Source organism: Spermophilus citellus (genome assembly GCF_964194105.1).
Source record: "Spermophilus citellus genome assembly, chromosome: 5".
NCBI classification, from domain to species: Eukaryota; Metazoa; Chordata; class Mammalia; order Rodentia; family Sciuridae; genus Spermophilus; species Spermophilus citellus.
In genome coordinates this window covers 45094000-45114073 of record NC_138186.1, presented here as the reverse complement: position 1 = coordinate 45114073, position 20074 = coordinate 45094000, and the positions used below count along the sequence as shown (strand labels likewise).

The 20074-nt window shown below is 52.4% G+C and overlaps 1 protein-coding gene and 1 pseudogene across 3 annotated transcripts in view; one reads left to right on the top strand and one right to left on the bottom strand.

The window, feature by feature from the left end:
- Positions 1-20074, bottom strand: part of LOC308650243 (MHC class I polypeptide-related sequence B-like) — a 601646-nt gene that overhangs the window by 315145 nt on the left and 266427 nt on the right. The window lies entirely within an intron of this gene.
- The window catches only part of LOC308649361 (MHC class I polypeptide-related sequence B-like), a 61924-nt pseudogene continuing 57332 nt past the window's right edge, over positions 15483-20074 (top strand). The window contains exon 1 of the transcript in view: positions 15483-15552. The product of the transcript in view is annotated as an MHC class I polypeptide-related sequence B-like (transcript). The remainder of the gene's footprint in view (positions 15553-20074) is intronic.

Here is a 20074-nt window from a genome sequence, read left to right as displayed (position 1 = left end):
TCCAGCGGTACCTGGCCTGGGCATGGCCCTCGTGTGGCGGGCACAGCTGTGTGACTGCGTGGCTGGGGCCAGGCGGAGGGCCCTTGCCCAGGGCAGAGGTGGACACCACAGGATAGCCGAGCGCCAGTCCGTCCCCATCCCCAGAACCCTCCGCGGCCCTGCCCGGAGCCGGCCAGCCGCGGCAGCGTGGAGAGCAAACAAGTCCCCGTGAGGCGGCCTGCGGCAGCCAAGAACCGCCCGGAGCTGTAAACAGTCTCTCTTGGCGCAGACGCGGCCACCTCTCTGGGCTGGGAATTAGCACTCTGCCTGCCATGAAGAAAGGGCGCGGGAAGCAAGCTGGCCCTGGGCCAGCCCCGGCTTGGCAGCCACCCGGGGCCTTCTCAGGAGGCGTGGAGACCGTGAATGAAGCTGGGAGGCTGGGAGGGAGGCCGGGGAGGCAGGGTGGGGAGGAAAGGGAGAGTCCAGGGAGGGCTCAGGCCTTCCCACCCTCCGCCGGCCACTCCTGAGCCCCGCCCGGCTGCGGCTTCTGTTGGCTCTGGGAAAGGCCAGGAGGACTCCGAGCCCCGCTGGGACCCTATCAGTGACCCTGAAAAGCCTCCCGACTGCCCCAGCCAGCCTGGCCCTGGCCCCAGCCAGTCACAGAACCCTGGCTCCGGGCTGGCTCCGGGCTGCAGCACCACGCGGTTTCCTGCAAGGTGGGGGCGGCCAGGGACCCCCCAGAGGCCTCCACAGCCCAGCCCTTCACCATGCCACAGCCCACTCCCCACCGGGCCCTCACACTGGGCTCAGGGCCTCTCCATCCGGAGTGCTATGTCCCCACCTGAGATGCCCCTTCCCCTCCCGTGTGGGTTCACAGCCCCCACCATCAGGCCTGGGGTCAGCGGTCACCTCCTGGAGGAAGGCCCCAAGCTCCCCACAAGGTGAAAGGCCCTCCCCAGCCTCCCTCCCCAGCCTCCTCACCCTGGGTGGCAACCTGGCCCCTCCCTGGCATCTGCCTGTCCCTCCCCAGTCTGGAGGCTCCCAGCCGAGGGACTGTGCTGGTCCTGCCCAGCCCTCTGCATTGCCACCACCTGCCTGGCTTGACACGGACGGACATGCTGAGCAAGCACCGCAGTGAATGTCACCTGGAAAGGTCACCTGGGGCTCAGCTCAAACCTCTCCCAGCCCTGGAGGCCTTAAGGCTGAATTCTGTTCCCTGGAACTCCCCAGGGCTTGAGGCCACCGCCAGGAGGACACTAGGGGAGACCACTCATCTGGCCACCTGCCCTCAAGTCCCCTCTGCTATGCAGCGTGGGCCAGCGTCTACCTTGTCTGGGCTTCGGTATCCTCATCCACAACACAGGTGGCAGGGACAGCATCTGCCTCTTCAGGGGACGTGGGGGGACCCGGTGAGCCAAGACACGTGGCCGTGCCCAGTGCAGGAGAGTTTTCCTGATTCAAGCAGGCCACCTTTCTGGAACGTTCTGGGGGCTTAGGGACTTCTCCCCAAAACTGCTCTGGCCAGAGGATCCCACAGCCTGGACTCCAGCACTCTGGCCTGGGGTCTGTCCCCACCCCTGGCCCCTGTTCCTGGTTGAGGGCCCCATGAGGACCCCGGAGCACAGCGTCCTGGCCGGCTGGCTGTGGGGACGGGGACGGCCGGGCATCATAGGAGACCTGGGGCCATGTAAGCAGCCTCCTCTAACAGGTCAGCCTGTGGGCACTGGAGTCCCCCGGGAGGCCAGCCCCATGGGGTCAGCACATGGCCTCTGGGGTCAGATGGACAGCAGTTACCAGCGAGCCCTCTGACAGCAGCCTGGCAGCACCCCGAAAAGCTGGACCCATGACTGGCAAAGGACCCTTGACCGCTGTTCACCACAGCAGCCCAAGCGGAGCCCATCGCAAGGACCCACGAGCATGGGTCATCACCACCTCCAGCCGCGCACGGGAGGGGGAGGAAGGCCCGTTGGAGCCCCAATGAGCGTGACCCCTGCTGAGGACGAAGCTGTCCCCCCTGTGTGGTCCGCTGCTCGGGGGCTGGCAGGGCAGGGATCCACGGCCTCGGAGTGCGGGGGGACAGGGCGCAGGCCTCTGCTTGGGGGCGAACAGTGCTCTCTTTCCCTTCTCCTGCCCCGCAGCTGGGGATGGAGCCCAGGGCCTCAGGCATGTGGACAGCGCTCACCACTGAGCCCCACCCGGCCAGCGCTGCACGTGAGGTGGTGGACAAAGGACAGGGACAGTCCCACCTGGGCCTCCCCGCCTGTCTGCAGAACAGGGCGGCTCAGGCCGTCCACTCCTCCTTCCCCGTGTCCCTCCATGCAGAGCCGTGGGACCAGCCCCTGGGGGCCAGCCGGCTGCCCAGGGTGGGCAGCAGGAGAGGGTGGGCCCTGTGTCCTCACTCGGCTTCCCCGACAGCTCCCTACCTCGCCTCCGGTCACCACCAGTGCCCACGCTGCCCCGCTGCCCCAACCGGCCAGAGCCGCGAAGACTTCCTGGACCAGGGGGAGGGAGGAGGCGGAGAGGAAGTGGGGGGCAGAGGCCAGGGCTGGCTGGGCCTTCCCGCCTGCTGGGGCACAGCAGGAGGCCTCCAGCCTGACATGGGGGTGGCAGGCGGTGTGACTTGGGTGGCAGCCGCCGGGCTCCTCTAGGAGGCCGTGCTGTGGTCAGCAGGCAGAAATCGTCTCCTGGGGGTCAGGCTGCAGCACAACAGGGCCTCTTCTGGGGGGCGCTCTGGTACTCTGGGGGGACCATTCCACCTGTGGGTCTGTCCTGAGGTCACAGGGCACCTGTGAAGCTGGGGGCCCCTCACTGTGACAGCGAAGCCCCCCATGTGGGGAAGGGTCCCACCCTGGTGAGACCGCAGGCCATTGTCCACTCCATCAGCTCTCCTGCCCTGCCAGGGCTCTGTGCAGCGGGTCCCCAGCCCCAACTGCCCCAGGCCCACAGCTCTGAGCCCTCCATCCAGGGAGGAGCAGGGCCCGCCCCCTTGGGGACGTGGGGGGTGGCTGTCCCTGGGCTCAGGAGTGAGGTCTGGGGAAGACCCCTGAGACCCCAGCCCTCAGGTCCCTTCCAGGACAAGGCCCTGGGACCAGGACAGCCGGCCTCCACTGCTCTCCCCCCCCTCCCCCCGCGGGACAAGGCCCTGGCCTCCCAGCCCGTGCTCCAGGCCATGCCAATGGGCCAGCGCCACACCCCCTTCCCGAGCGCAGGGAGGAGCCCGACCCCCCACCAGGAGGCCATTCACCAAACCCCCTCGTCCAGAGGAGGTGACCACGGCCACCTGGGGTCCTCTGAAGGCTTCACCTTCACCCACGATCCTAAAACCCAAAGGCTCCAAAACCAAGCAGCAGCCCCCAGACGGTGCGAGCTCCTGACAGCCGCTGCACCCCATGAAGCCAAGGCCACTGGTTCCCCTCTGCATCACCTGCAGGTGCACCAGGCAGGACCCTGGCCAGCGGGGTGCAGTGATCACAGCGGTCAGCAGCGCCTGCTGCCACAGGCACGGGCCCCCAGGATCTTGGAGAAGCGGTCACCCTGCACAATGAGGGCACAGCCACTGTGACTCAGGCCCTGCCTGCTGCCCGCTGCGCCAGCAGAAGAGGGGGTCACCCAGCACAGCCGGGTTGTGGTGAGGGGAAGGGCCACCGGTGGGGGCTCCGGGGAAGGTGCTCGAGCCGCCGGCTGCCTGGCTGCGCTGGCGCGTGGCTAACGGGCAACCTTCTGTGTGTGTTTGACCACCACAAAAAGCCGAGGTCTGGGTGACACAGGGCCCCAGGGTTTCTTGCAGTAAAGTCACACGTGGGGACAAAGAGCACAACTCTGGGCCTGACCTTCTGGCGAGGCCTCGCCGCCGCCCCACGGGCCCCACACCTGGACACAGGCAGACGTGGGCTCAGGGCTCAGGGGGGGAGCGTCCAGGTGCTGCCCCACATCTGTGTGATGTGACAAGAGTCAACGACCTCTCTGAGCAGTCCCCAGGTGGTCACCGTGAGGTGATGAGAGAAAGCTCCAGCCCTGACCACAGTGGTGCTGGACGGGCCTCCTGAGCCCAGCAGGAGGAAAGCACCCGGGAGCTGGGGAGCCCAGTGTCCTGGGAAGAGAGGCCTGGCCAGAGCTGGCCCCCAGGGTGGAAGTGGGAGGTGACAGCTGGTCCTCAGACGGCTGGGGTGGCAGGAGAGACGGGCAGGTGACAGCCCTAGCGGTTTTTATTTAGGGCAAAAAGACCCTCTCCACGCCCGGCCTGCAGTGGCCACCGGTGCGGCTTCCTCATTGCTGCTGGGACCCCGCAGTAGGCCAGCCCCTGCTGTCCCCACCACCAGCCTCGGGACATCACCTGGGCCTCCCCACTGTGAGGGCACACAGGGCGCCCAGAAGAGGACATCGCAGCTAGTTCTGGAGCCTCAGCTTCCAAACTCAGGCCCTGGGGAGGGCGGGGCGCCAGCTCCGCGCTCCTGGGGACGCCCCAACCGAGGCGAGGGGACGGCCCGCGGGGGCGAGGTCCACAGAGGGGGACGGAGGGCAGATGGGCCACTCAGCTGGCCACCCCTGGACACAGACCGGCAGGACGCTGCCCTGGCTTCTCTGGGGGACACTGGCCACGCGGCCAGGTTGGTGCTCCCACGCGAGCCCAGTGGACACGGGAGCTCCCCTTCCTGCCAGAGTTGGCCAAAGCGGGCAGTGCCTGCCCCCCACCCCCACCCCAGTGGCTCTGCTGACTCAGCGCAGGGAACAGGTACCCTGGGCCACCTGGTGTGTCGCAGGTCACATGGGTCTGAAGCCAGCAGGGTGCCGTGGCCCAGCCACCGCCTGGCAGAACTCCGGCCACCTGACGTCCCCACAGAGCGTCCCATTCTGCCTGTCCGCATCCCCACCCGGCCTCCCCCAGGCAAGGCCAGCTGCCCTGGGTGCAGCTCCGCTGTGTCACCGGGCTCCGCGCCCACATGCTGCACTGCCCTGCAGGACCCTGCAGGTGCCTGGAAGGAGGGAGGCCAGGGCGGGCACTGCCACCCGCCGGTCCCCTCACCCGCCAGCAGGGAGCCCTTCCTGTCCTGTGCTGTGGCAGGAGCACATGGGCTCCTTCCCTTGGGCCTCTGGGGGATGATGGCGGAGGGGTCTTCTGCTCCAGAGGACCCCACAGGTGACAGCAGAGGCCAGCGCAGGCCCACCTGGGCAGTGAGGTCCCCGAGGGCCAGAGCTGAAGGTCAGGAGGCGGGAACTGCCCGACACACCAGGCTGTTGCTGCCCCGATGGCGCCAGCTCGGCCACACTGTGAGGCGAGGGTCAGCCCTAGGCCACCGGGGTCCTCCCACCCTGGGATCAGGCTCTCAGCTGTGGGGGAGATGGGCACCGCCCCTCGGGGGCCATGCATCTTCCACTGTCCAGAGAGGAGCCAGGTGAGCCACACAGTAGGTGACAAGCAGGGACACAGGGCCTCCCTGTCCCAGGAGGGAGCTGTCAGGTGGGCTGGTGCACGGGAGGTGGCCTTGGCCCCAGGAGCAGCCCGAGGCCTGCAGTACCCACCTGTCGCGAGATGGTGACGTGGGCAGCTGGCTTACTGCGGGTCCTGTGCCCAAGGCAGGGACGCAGATCTGGGGTCTGGAAGCTGGGAAGGCATGAGAGCCACAAGCCTCCCGGGGTTCCCACAGTCCCCCCGGGGTTCCCACTGTCCCCCCTGGGTTCCCACAGTCCCCCCAGTGCTGACCTCTGGCCCCCATCCCAGAACCACCTGCCCATCCTCCCCCCTCTGCCTTGCTCTCTCCTGTGCCTAGCATGCAGTAGGTGCTCAATAAATGATTCCTGAATGAATGGCATCCAACCCTCATCTGCCACCAGAGAAGACGCAAGTTACCGAGCTGGCCAAGGTCACCGGATAGACCCAGGGCCTGTACCAGGGTCTCCACAGGACTGCCCATCCTGTGCCCACCCCACATAGCCTGCCCCTACCGTCCACACAGGGCTGTCCCCAGCATCTTCAGGAGAAACCCAAGCCAGGGTGACCTGCAAATTCAGTTAAAAGTGGACCTTGCTGACCTCCGTAAAAGATCCGTTAGCCTCCAAAAGACCGAGCGCCAGCTCCTCAGGCCCGGCCCCGCCAAAAGTGCGGAGGCTTGCCCGCAGGGAGCCTGGCGCAGGAGAGCCACTGAGGTCCCTGGGCTGCCACCGGCTGCCAGAGAAGAGCAGGTCAGGGCCCGCTCTGCCATCCAGGGGCCTTGCTGGAGAGGGGCCTCGGCCGTCCCCAGGAAACTCCCCACGCCCTGGTCACAGGGAGGCTGGCGCCCCCCACACGGGGAGGTGGCTCTTTTTCTCCCTAAAACTTAAAAAAATTGCACGTGCTCACAGCCGCAGCTCGACAGCCGGAGCCGGAGGCCCAGAGCTGCCCTCCGTGCGCCCTCCGGTCCCCTCCCTGGGGCCAACATCACAAACCAGGGCAGCCAAGTCACTCTCACCCCAGGAGCAGAAACCCAGAGCCTGGCGCCTGCTCTCCCGGCCACCAACGCCGGGGTCACCCACTCAGCGGGCCGGTCCTCGGCTGCCCCCGGAGACACCACGCGGCTGCGTCCGTGGTCCTTTCCCGCCAGCCCACGCCTCAGAGTTCTGGAGGACACGAGTCTCCAGACCCACACAGCAGCAAAACCTGCCCCCGGAGGCCACCGAGCGCCTGGTGCCTTCCCACCCGGCGCGAGTGTCACATCTGCTTGGAACGAGCTCTATGTTGGAGGACCAGCTGTCCAGCCCGCGGGGGGCTGTGGGGCGGCGCCGAGTCTGGCCCAGGGGGACCTGTTCCCAGGACCCATGGTCACAGCGACGGGGCAAGCAGGTCTGACCTGAGCTGCGCCCTCCTTCCCGCCGGTTCCTCTGGCTACCAAGAGGGCACACGGTGACACCTCCATCCCACACCCTGGACTCCCGACTTCTATGGGACACATCCGTGGCAAGTACTCCGCACACTGGTGGCAACACAAGGCAGAAGACACAGCAATGGCTCTCTGCAATCCCTCAGCTGTGTGACCCGGGCAAGACACTTGGCCTCTCTGGGCCTTAGGACACGGGAAACTCCACGGTGCTCCCAGCTCCTCCCTCCCCCACGTCCTGCGTGGCTCCTGTTCCCACCACCCACCGCCCAGCGCCCACCGCGGCTCCTCAGGAAAACTTGTCTAAAACCCACTTTTGTTCTTGGCGCCCCACCCCCACCCCAGCACACAATGGCTTTTTATTGGGCCGGTGAGCGGAGCTCAAGGTCCCTGTGGGCTTAAAAAAAATCTAATATTAAAAATAATAAATCGGGGCTGGGGATGTGGCTCAAGCGGTAGTGCGCTTGCCTGGCATGCGTGCGGCCCGGGTTCGATCCTCAGCACCACATACCAACAAAGATGTTGTGTCCGCCGAGAACTAAAAAATAAATATTAAAAATTATCTCTCTCTCTCTCTCTCTCTCTCCTCTCTCACTCTCTCTTTAAAAAAAAAATAATAAATCACCTGAAACCCCACCAGCACCACAGCCGCAGTGGTCAGCGCGACCTCCCTCCCTGGACAGCGGGGCGGGCAGGTTGCCCCCTGCTCCCCCCGCCCCCGCTCCTTGGCGGTTCAGGGCTGGACGGGCCTCACGTTCACCGGCAGCAGCCTTCCCTGCGACCCGACGCCCCCTGCTCCTCTCAGAGCACCACCCACAGGCCTGGGCAGGACTTCAGACCCTCATGCCCTCCCCAGGGGACAGCCTCAGGGTCAGCCCGTCACTTCCTGAACGCACTGGGAGGCACGGCACCTCACTACAGCCCTGGAGCGTCCTGCGAGGGCCTGTCCACTCTCCCAGATCCACGGCTTCCCCGGCGTATCTGAGCAAGGCATGTGACACCCCGGGCCCGAGGGTTCCTTGGACACACTGGGGCATGGTAAGTGTCCAGGTCACCTCCCACACTCCCCGAGCCAGCATCTGCTCAGAGTGCCCTGCTGTTTCCTGGCCACCCAGCTGACTCCTGAGCCGGGCATGGCAACCAGTGTCCTCTGTCCTTTGACCTCTTGGAAAAAAGGTCACAGTGGCCACTGTCCCGGGCAGACCTACAGGAAATGACCCCCCCGGGGCAGCAGGCCGCCTCTTCTGAGAGGCCAGGCAGACCACTGAGTCCCCAGAGCCTGGCTCTCTCTGTGGCGTGCGTGCGGGCTCAGCACTCTGGCATGATGGCCTGTCCGGCTTCGGCTCAGTGCTGCGGCAGAGGCCACCGGGTGGCCAGGCGGGCAGCTGTTTCCCCGAAGCAGCAGGGATGGGTGGCAGGGTCTCATGGCCACGCACTGTCCTGCACCCCGCTCACCCTTGTGACCCTGGCCACCAATGCCCACACAGTGCACCCAACAGGGGACCCCAAGGAGAAGAGGGACGGCATCAGTGGACACCCCGGCTGTGACCCTGGCTGCGGTGCAGGAGGGCACCGGGGAAGGCGGGCAGAGGGCCACAGCGCTTCTTACCCTCACAGTTGGTGAGGACTCACGTGGGGACGGCGGGCTCAGGTCAGACTCTGTGGGGAGCGGCAACGGGCCCACCATGCCTCCTGGGGCCGGCGTCCGGCGGCTGCTGAGCGAGGAGTGTCCTGGGGGTGCCAGGCCCTGCCACTCGCGCCAGGCAGGCTCTCACCCCGCACACGACCTGCAGCCCGAGGAGGGCCTGACCCGGGGGACACCTTTCCTGCTCCTCTCGGGAGATGGTAACACCAGGACAGTGGGTGAGCTCCCTGGAATATACCTCTGACCTGACTTTAGGATGGGGAACTACTGAGTCAGGACTGAGTCTGAGGTTGCCTTTCCCTATGGGAATGAGACATACCAGACCTGAGAGTCTTCCAGGATTCCCCAAGGACAGAAGCAGAGGTTTACCTGCTATGTGCAACACCATGAGATAGAGAGCACTGGACCTGTGCCCTGTGGTGAGCTGGGCATCCCAGCAGGAGTTCCTAAGTGGGTAGGTCAGTGACCAGGGTGGTGAGAGGGAAGAAGTAGAGAGGCTCTGGAACCCAGACTGTATCATGTGTATTTTCAGGGGTGGCCCCGCTATTTCACAGCCAAAGACATGAATGAATTACAATTCATAGTACACATATAGAGCACAATTTTTCATATCTCTGGTTGTACACAAAAAGTAGAGTTACACCATTTGTGTCTTCATACATGTACTTAGGGTGCATGTATGAAGACACATACATGTATGTACCCTAAGACATGTACTTAAAAAAAAGCACACTGTCTTTCCTACCCCCATGCCCCTCCCTTACCCTCTCTCTCCTTTATACTATCTAGAATTCATCTAATCCTCCCATGTGCCCCCACCAAACCCATTATGAATCAGCACCATTATATCAGAGAAAACATACAGCATTTGGTTTATAGGGATTGGTTAACTTTACTTAGCATTATATTATCCAACTCATTCCATTTACCTGAAAATGCCATGATATTACTCTTTTTTAAAATATTTATATATTTTAGTTATAGTTGGACACAATATCTTTATTTTATTTATTTTTATGTGGTGCTGAGGATCAAATCCGGGGCTTGCATGTGCTAATGAGTGCTCTACCACTGAGCCACAACCTCAGACTGATTTTATTCTCTTTTAATGCTGAATAGTATGTGGGTTCCATAGTTTAGCTCTTGTGAATTGTGCTGCTATAAACATTGTTGTGGCTGTGTTCCTATAGTATTCTCTTTTTAAGTCCTTTGGGTACAGACCAAGGAGAAGGATAGCTGGGTTAAATGGTAGTCCCATTCCAAGTTTTCTAAGGAATCTCCATACTGCATTTCCACATTGGCTACACCAATTTGCAGTCCCACCAGCAATGTATGAGTGTGCTTTTTCCTCCACATTCTCGCCAACACTTATTGTTGTTTGTATTTTTAATAGCTGCCATTCTGACTAGAGTGAGATGAAATCTTTGAGTAGTTTTGATTTGCATTTCTCTAACTGCTGTAGATGTTGAACATTTTTTTCATATACTTGTTGATTGATTATATATTGTCTTCTGAGAAGTGTCTGTTCAGTTCCTTGGCCCATTTATTGATTGGGTTATTTGGGTTTTTTTTTTTTTTTGTGTGTGTGTGTGTTAATATTTTTGAGCTCTTTATATATCCTAGAGATTGTGCTCTGTCTGATGTGCATATGGTAAAAATTTGCTCCCAAAATGTAGGCTCTCTATTCACCTCATTGATTGTTTCTTTTGCTGAGAAGAAATACAAAAAGAAGTCATGAAATTCATCTGGAAAAATAGAGACCCAGAATAGCTAAAGCAATCCTTAGCAAGAAGAGTGAAGTAGGTGGCATCACTGTACCAGACCTTAAAGTATACTACAGAGAAATAGTAACAAAAGCATGGTATTGGCACTAAAATAGACTTGTAGAAAAATGGTACAGAATAGAGGACACAGAGACTAACCCACATAACTACAGTACTTATGTAGCTATGCCATCTATATACTTATGTAGGCACCAAAAACATACATTGGAGAAAAGATAGCCTCCTCAACAAATGGTGCTGGGACAACTGGAAACCCATATGCAACAAAATGAAATTAAACCCGTGTCTCACACCATGCACAAAACTCAACTCAATGTGGATCAAGAACCTAGGAATTTAACAGGAGACTCTGTGCCTATTAGAAGAAAAAGTAGGCAGAACTTGAAGCAGTAGACCTGGCTTTAAACTTTTCTTTTAGTGAAAAAAGGCGAAATGTGCAATTATATGTCAATTCATGTGACCAATGAATTGGCAGGATGTCGAAGTCTTGCAAAAAACATTATAGTAATTTAGGGAGGGACAAGGAACTTTGATAAAAGGGCGAATTCAACATAGGGAGATTTTAATAGTGAAGTGGATGGGGTGAATCATTTTGTAGAATCCAGACAGCTTCTCTCCCAGCCACTCCTCCTATTGCCCAATGGGCTGCTGTTATATGTTGTCATGGTACCATGGCTGGAGGTTTTGCATGAGCACAGCAACAAAGACTTTTGCTTGTCAAGGCCAAATTGGCTGTTGTCAATTCGCAAGCGTCAGAGACAACTCTGATTCCCCAAGATGGCACCATTTCCCTTGGTGATCAGCAGCTATCTCGAGGAAATGATATTGGACAATTCCATCCCTGAAGGAGCAGTGTTTTCTTCTTGTTAGTATAGACAATTATTCTCTGTGGGTTTACTTTCCCTAAAGGCAATGCTTTTGCCAAAATTTTATCTGTGGTTTACAGAATACCTTTGGCCTCATTGTGATGTTTCACACAGCATTGCTTCTGATCAAGGAAGTTATTTCACATCCAAAGAAGTGAGGCAATGGGGTGGTGCTCATGAAAATCACAGGACTTGCCATGCTCTCCACCATCCTGAAGCAGGTGTCTTGGTAGAGTGGTGAAAGGGCTTTTTGATGACATAGTTACAGTGCTAACAAGGTGGCACTACCTTGCAAGGCAAGGGCAAGGTTCTCCAAGAGGCTGAATATACTTTGAATCTTGTTCAATGTATGGTGCTGTTTCTGCCAGTCCAGGAATCAAATTGGAACTAGAAGTGGCCCTATGCTCTCTTACCTCTAGGGACTCACTGGCAAAATTTTTTCTTCCTGTGTCAGTAACTTTGTGTTTTGCTGGCTTGAGTTCTAACATCCAGAGGCAGGAATTCTGTAGCCATAAGACATATTGAACAGAAAGTGAAGCCAAACCAAAGCTAATCAACAAAGTTACTGTGCTGGCTGAGGTGATGGATTTTGACTACTGAGGGGAAATTGGACCACTATTCCACAATGAAATAGGGGCAACATGTCTGGAGAGCACTAATCCCTGTGACCCTTTTCAAAATGAAATTAGGCTTTAGTATTATGCATTTATACGCGTGTGTGTGTGTGTGTACAGTTTTGATTTACATTTTCCTCAGTGCAATCTTTATTATCTGTTTATTTCAAAATTCATTTAAAAATTTATTTTTTATTAAACAATGGGTGGAATTCCTTATTACATATTCATACATGAGCACAGCATAAAATGGTCAGTTTCATTCCCTAGTAATTCTCTCACCTCCACCCTCCCACTGGTCCCTTTCTTTTACTTGTCTCCCTTCTGTTTTCATTGCTTTTCTGCCCCCCACCCCAGAATCCACATATGAAAAAAAAAAGTGTTCAACCCTTGAGTTCCTGAGTTTGGCCTTTTCACTTAAAGTTCTCAAGTTTCATTTATTTCCCTGCAAATGGCATAATTTTGTTCTTCTTTGTGGCTGAATAAAATCCCATTGTGTATATACACCACATTTTCTTTATCCATTCATCTGTTGACATGTATTTAAGTTGGCCTATTGTGAATTGGGCTGTAATAAACAGTGATATGCATGTGTCACTATAGTATGCTGCCTTTAATTCTTTTTTATAAACCATGAGGAGTGGCATAGCTGCATCATATGTTGGTTCCAACCCTGAACTTTTGAGGAGCGTGCATACTGATTTCCATAGTGGTTTTACTAATTTACTGTCCCACTGATATGGAATAAATCTTTTTTCCCACAACCTCATCAGTAAAAAAAAGTATAGATGAAGCCTTAGGGAATAGGTGGTAAGGATAGGTAGAGTTCATTTTTATAAAGGCATTTTCTGGGGCAACAAAGATGAAATGAACAATTCTGATGCAGAGATGGTTTACAATCCACTGGGGGATGTCATGGATGGTAAGAACTATTCAAGGCAAGGCATATTTAGTACCAACATGGGCCAGAACCCCCGTTCTGAAACTAATCTACATATTGCAGCACCTAGGGAACTTTAAAAGACACTGAAGCTTAGTTGCCACCTAGCTTTACCTATTGAATATGTTTTGGATGTGGCCTGGGAACAAGGATATTAAAGACTCTCCAAGTGGTTCTCCTAAGCAGCCGAGGTGGGAACAACTGACTCCATGTTCCAAAGAATAAGAGATTTGTGTTGGATATGACAACTTCCAGTAGAAGGAGCTTTCTGGTAAGCATGGTTATTACTATTATTGCTGAGATATAATTCATTTACAGATTTAAAGTGCATATTTCAGTGTTTTTTTAGTGTAATTACAAGGTTGTGCCGCCATCACCACTATCTTCATGGGATTATTTTGAGGATGTAGACAGGTCTGATGGTTGGAAGGCAGAGGCAAGAGCAGTCCCCAGGGAGATTGCTTAGCAAGAGCATCCTTTTGAGATAGGGTGAGGAGGTTGAGGAGACTACAGGAGCCTGCTCTAACCTCAGCCTAGGAGAGATATCACCAGGGAAATGGGGGAAGAGGGGATGCTAGAGAGCCAGTTGTGGCATCTGTGGGCTTTGATGGGAGAGTAGAGGCATCCTGTGTTAAAATCAGCAGATGCAGCAGCTCTGGGTTGTCTGGGGACAGGCACAGTATTTAAGAAGATGTCTTTGCAGTATTCTAGGATGAAGGTAGATGAAAGTCTGGACCAAGATAGTGACTGTGAAGCTGTAAAAGGGTTACAGGAGCTGATTGGAGAAGCCAGAGAGGCAAAGAAAAGGGTCAATTAGAAGAGATCAAGGATGATGATGCAGTTAGGAGAAGTAGGGAAATGAGTGGGGAGAGGTCTGTAGTGGTGGAAAAGTTGTAGAGTGGGCTTATAGACCTGTCTGATTTGAGGGTCAAATGGGCCCAGAGTTGCAGATGCCCCAAGGAAGTCTAGTTGGTGTTGGAATGGTCCATGGGGAGCAGCCTGATGGGGCTCATGAGTTGCCCTGGGAGAGCTGTGGCAGTTACAGGATGTGGCCAGAGGAAAAGCAGACCTGGTTGGATCTTGGAGTCAGTAGCAGGAAAAGGAGCAGATTAGAATGACTGAAACATCTAAGGGCCTGAGCGATTTTAAGGCAGAAGGTGCTTCTGAGAACAGAGGTGGCTGAAATCTGCAGAGTTCTTGTAATCTTGTTATTGGTGACATTGCCAGCAAGACTGTACTTGATAGAGGGCAGTGCTGGGATAGTAACAAGACTTGACTCTTCTGGAAGTGTGTCATAAAAGGAACAAGGTAGAGCCATTTATATGAGGTAGGGTGCTGCAGGAGCTTGGGAAGACCCATGCTTCTCTGTGGGCTGAGATTCGACTAGGTTCATCATGATGTGGGAGTGCTTCTGAGGTTGAGCCATGGTACTTGCTCAGAATCTGACCCTACAGCATTCACCTATCTGTCCTTACTTGCATGTCTAATCTACCTGGGGAATCCTAAATCACAGACACTTTTCTGGACATTGAGGCTGGTACAGCCCAGTGAATATTTCCCAGTGTCTTTGGAATAGTTTAGATTTTGTCCTGTGCTTTCGGGAATTTAAGTGTATCTCCATTTAAGTGTATCTCCTTCCTCTCTGTTCCTTATTGGTCTTTTCTTTTTTTTTCAAGCTGTGAATTTTATTGTGCTCACAATATCACAAATAATCTCACAACTATTGTTCAGATAATGAGTAATACAAATTATCTAACAGTACTATCTCTATGTATACACTGAAATATGAAACATTTAAAGAGTTATTTCTTTAAAAATATTTGTAATTCAAATTTTTACTAGAGAAATTTGAAATTTTGTAAAATCAAGAGTTTCCTGCAATAAAAATATTTATGTTTTAGATTCAAGCTTAAAGATTAGGATTTTATTACTATGAAGGACAGAGTATTTAAGTTTATTTCTATTGAAACATTATACTGGGGCTGGAGCTGTGGCTCAAGCGGTAGCGCGCTCGCCTGGCATGCATGTGGCCCAGGTTTGATCCTCAGCACCACATACAAACAAAGATGTTGTGTCCGCCGAAAACTAAAAAATAAATATTAAAAATTCTCTCTCTCTCTCTCTCTCTCTCTCCCTCTCTCTCTCTCTCTCTCTCTCTCTCTCCCCCCCTTTAAAAAAAAAGAAACATTATACTAAAAGCTGACCAAATAATCCTGTAGTGTATTTGGAGTGAACAGAATCTTGAACAGATTTTAAAAAATATTTTAGAATTTTAATCTCACAAAATGATGCTTATTTAATAAGAACAAGAGATCCAGTAAACATAACAATGAGAAGTACAAAGTAACAGCAACAACAACAACAAAAACAAAAACACCAATAACAATGAGCTTAGTTTGAAATCTTTTTCTCATCACTATTCCCAATGCTTCGAGACTTCCCTGTACATATCTGTGAATTATCTTTGGATCCTTCTTGGGCTGGAGAACCTGGCTCTATATTGGCAAGGCTGAGGCTTATTGTCACCTCCCATGTGGCCTGGCCTTCGGCTACACACCTTCCCAGAGAGGACAGGCTGTTTCTCTGTGCTAGATGAGTAGACTTGGCAGTCATGCCTGTACCCAAGAGCTCCTTCCAGACTTTGCAGCCCTACCTGCTTCCCTCCCGCCTCCCATCAGCTCTCACTCTCCACATTGGCTTGAATCTGAGTCAGACATCTGACCGAAGTCTTTGGGTGTGTGTTTATTGAGCAAAATGTAATGAGGCTTCATTCAGTAAGATCTAGGAGGGAGGCAAACACGCTATGGGTCTGAACCATGTCTTGCTCCTGCTGGCTGGCTCCACAATTTGTGCATCTCTGGGTGCCTCCTCTGGTGAGTGTGCTCATTGTGAGTCTTCAGAGCCAGAAAGGTCTGGTGAATCCAGGTGAGTGGGCAGCTTCCTGGGAGCCTCTTCCCCTCCTGGCTGGGTCTGTAGGTGTACAGCAGGTTGCGGGGCTGGACCCAGTGGGTTGGCCACAAAACTTCAAGGCCTCTTTTCAGGGTGTATACCTCCACCACCTCCAGCATCTGGATTTGTGCTGTACTTTGCTTCCCTCCCTCCCCTCTGAGCCTTGCTCTTTTTGAACATTCTGGTTTTTAGGACGCCTGGAGCCCAAGTCTGCCTTCTGGTTTGCACTTAGAGAGATATTCAAGTACCCCTGGAGGTTTGCCTTTCATGGGACCACCAATAATCAGTGATGGAGGCAGTTTCCAGCCCACCGCCCCACCTGTCCTCTTCCTGGAGTCAGCAGTGTGTTCTCACTGGAGTGCTCAGTATCTGGAGTTAGGGGTCTTCCTTTCTTCCTGCCAGGCGCTGATAGGGGCATCCCAGCCCCCCACTGCCTTTCTAATGCTGAGGGCACTGTGGCCACTCCATGCAGACTGAGGGAGGTTAGAAGCTGAGGACTTCTGGGCCAAGAGATTCTTCCTGTGACTTCTCTCATCTCCACCCTCAAGGTCCCCTGGCCTCCTGCTGCCTGGGCAAGGGAGGATCTCCTCTCCTCCAGCCCCCTACTCTAATATGAATTCCAGTGTTCTCACCAGCTCTCTCCAACCTCCTCAGCTGCTGTCTCACACACCCCACCCTGTCTTTCCTGTTGCCCTCCCCCTCCCTGCTCTCCCCTCCTGCTTGAAGTTCTCTGATCTATTTTTGGGAGGTCTGCCCCTATCTCACCTCCCTCCTCACTGCAGTTCCTTCCTCCTTTTCTGAGTCATTGCCTACAAGGAGCTGGACCCAGTGCTGCTGTAGACAGCACTACTGCCCCTTCCCAGTATTTTTTCCAGTTTTTTTTTAAAAAAGATGTTTGTTAAGTGTTTTATTTCTTTTTGATAACACATAGTTGTATATAATTGTGGGATACAGTGTGATGTTTTGATACATGTACATTTTATAATGATTAAATCATTAGCATATTAGCATACTGATCAGCTCAAATATTTACCATTTCCTTGTGATCAGATCATTTAAAATCCTCATTTAGCTATTTTTGCAACATACACTATATTATTATTTAATGTAGTTATCTTGCTGTGCCAAAGAATGACACAGGAGTCATTCCCTCTTGAAACTTTGTACCTTTTGACCAGTGTCTCCCCTCTTTTACCTACTCTCAATCTGTCCTAACCAGCACTCCTCCTGCCTGCCCCAGTTTCTACACAAAAGTGAGATCATTTATGTGTCTGTTTTATTCTCACTAATGCCCTCCAGTTTTATCTATATTGTAACAAATGAAACAATTTCTGTTTTTTAGGGTCCCCCCTTTTTAAACTACATACACTGAGGATTAATCTTAGGGTCTGTGTCTGCTAGGCAGTCTCTATGTCCCTGAGCTCCATCCTCAGCCCTAATTTCTTTTTGTTGTTGCTAAGACCGATGAGAATACTTTGTGTGTTTGCCACAGCATATTGTTTTTTTGTTTTGGAGTTGGTTCTGCTATGTTTCTCAAGCTGGCCTAAAACTCTTTGATTCAGGGAATGCTCCTGCCTCAGCCTCTTAAGTAGCAGGATTACAGGCATGTACCATAGTGTCTGGCGCTTTGTCCATTTTTTGTTTTCTATATTTTCATTGGTACATGATAGGTGTACATAAGGGTGGAATGTGTTGTTACATATTCATGTAATTGTCTACTATCATTCCCCAGTGTTTCCCCTTTCCATCTCTTCCTCCCTCCCCCTGATAGCTCCTCTACTCTACTTATCTCTCTTTTATTTTCATAAGACCTTCCATCCCTTTCTTTTGGTTTTCTTCTGTAGCTTCCACATAAGAGAGAAATATATCATATAAGATTCTTGGTTTGCATACATTTTCTTTCAGAGCTTGGTATATGTTTTTCCAGGATCTCCTGGCTTTGAGAGCCTGGGTTGAAAAATCTGCTGAGATATGAATCGATCTCCTCCTATATGTGATCTGTTGCCTCTCTCTTGAGGCCTTTAGGATTCTATCCTTATTCTGTATGCTAGCATTTTCATTATAATGTGCCTTGGTGTAGATCTGTTGTAATTTTGTACATTTGGTGTCCTGTAAGCCTCTTGTATTTGATTTTCTAGTTCATTCTTCATGTTTGCAAAATTTTCTGATATTATTTCATTGAAGAGATTGTGCATTCCTTTTGTTTGAAACGCTGTGCCTTCCTCTATCCCAATAACTCTTATATTTGGTGTTTTGATGCAATCCATAATTCTTGGATGTTCTGCTAATGGTTCCTTACCATCTTCACTGTGTGGTCAACTTTATTTTCCAGATTGTATACTTTGTCTTTCTACTCTGATGTTCTGTCTTGCAAGTAATCTAGTCTGTTGGTGATGCTTTCTGTTGAGTTTTTTATTTGGTTTATTTTTTTCTTTATTTCAAGGATTTCTGATTTTTTTTTAAGAATATCTATCTCTTTCTTGAAGTAATCTTTTGTTACCTATTTGCTCCCGTATTTGTTTGTTGGTGTGATCAATGGATGCCTGTATTTGCACCTTTATCTGTTTATTGGTGTCATCATTGATTGCCTGTATTTGGTCTCTTATATCTTTGTTGGATTGATCAATTTTTGCCTACATTTGCTCATTTAGGTCATTCTTTAATTCACAGTTATTTTAATCATGAACATTCTGAACTCCTTCTCTGACATATCATCAACTGTACTGTCCATGGGTTCTGTTTTTGTAGTTTCCTGGTTTGTTTGGGGCACTTTCCTCCCTTATTTTTTCATGTTATCTATGTGATTTCCTTACTTGCAGTGTGGATCTGAGATACTACAGTGTCTACCCTGCTGTCTACGACCCACACAGACAGCTAACTAAAGGTCACTTGAGAATAATTCCCAAGGCATCAGAATAAAACACAGACACACAATTCACCTTTAATTCAAACTCGGGGACGGCTCCTCTGCCCTCAGCCTCAAGCTCCGCAACTTGGAGAGTAAGGAATCACATGAGAGGCTGGCAAGAGAAAGTGAGCATGTTTTATTAGGGGGGCTCTAAATTCTAGAAATTTCCATCCAATGAAGGTCAAGGGGGGCAGGGTTACAAGGTGAAATAATTGGATCCCTAGGGATGTGGGAAGGCATGCCCATGCACCCATGCATGGAAACACAGTCGCTCCACTCTAAAGTTCTGGGTTACCTAGACAACCAGAATACAGAGTGACCCATGATGCTGCACCAGTCAGAGGAGGAGACATACATGGTTATGTGCTAGTTTGGTCTCGCACACTACCCTATAACTTTATCTGTGTAAATTATCTGTATCTTACCTTGGTGTTGGGCTTCCAGACTCTGCCAGTATTCCAGAATTCCCACTCTATTTTTGGAATAATTTGAGGATCTTGGCATGCATTCTCCTTTAACATTCTGGTAGAATTCAGCTGAGAAGCATTGTTTTCCTCTGTTGGGTGGAGTTTTAGTCAGCATTTTTGTTAGTGTGACCAAAAGTTGTGACAAGAACAATTTTAGAAGATGAAATGTTTATTTGTTACTCATGATTTTACATATCTCAGCAACTATAGGTGGTGGCAATAGCAGGTGGTAACTCAAGATAGCAGTGGAGGTGCCCCAAGATGGATGCAATGTCTTTCAGAGATGGGGCTGAAGAGGTGGGCCTTATACTGGCTTTGGGATGACTGCTCCAAGATGCAGCTGCTTCTACTCCCTGTCTGTTGTCTCAAGGTAGAGGCTACTGCATGGGAAGGCTATGGGGATGGCTGCAGTGTCTCAGGATGGAAGTGGGTTAGACCTGAGCTATCAGGTGGTCATGGGGTGGGGGCAGACCCAAGCTTACCCTGGGCCCTGGCTCCCACGCAGGTCAGTGAGGTGGGACTGGGCAGAGCCTGACTCTGGTGGGTGTCTGTTGGTGACAGGATGGACTCTGACCTACCTGAGCCCTGAGCTCCTGTGCAGGTCAGTGAGTCAGGTCCCTGCATAACATCACTTGTTTAAAAGGCTGTTTTTCTCCAATGTATCTTTTAGTACCTTTGTCAAGGATCAGATGGCTATATCTGTGGGTTTGTCTCTGTGTCTTCTATTCAGTTTTCATTACTATTGCTCTGTAGCATTATTTGAAGTCAGGTGTTGTGATGCCCAGCATTGCTTTATAGGCTTAGAATTGCTTTGGATATTCTGGGTCTTTTATTCTTTCAACTGCCTCTAGTTCTGTGAAAAACTGTCATTGGTATTTTGATGGGGATTGGATTTAATCTGTTTCTTGCTTTTGATTTTATGACCATTTTAGCAATATTAATTCTGCCTACTTGTGAACATGGGATCTCTCTCCATGTTCTTGTGTCTTCTTCAATTTCTTTCTTCATCGTTCTATAGTTTACGTTGTAGAGGTCAAATTTTACTTTCTTGGTTTGATTTATTCCTAGGTA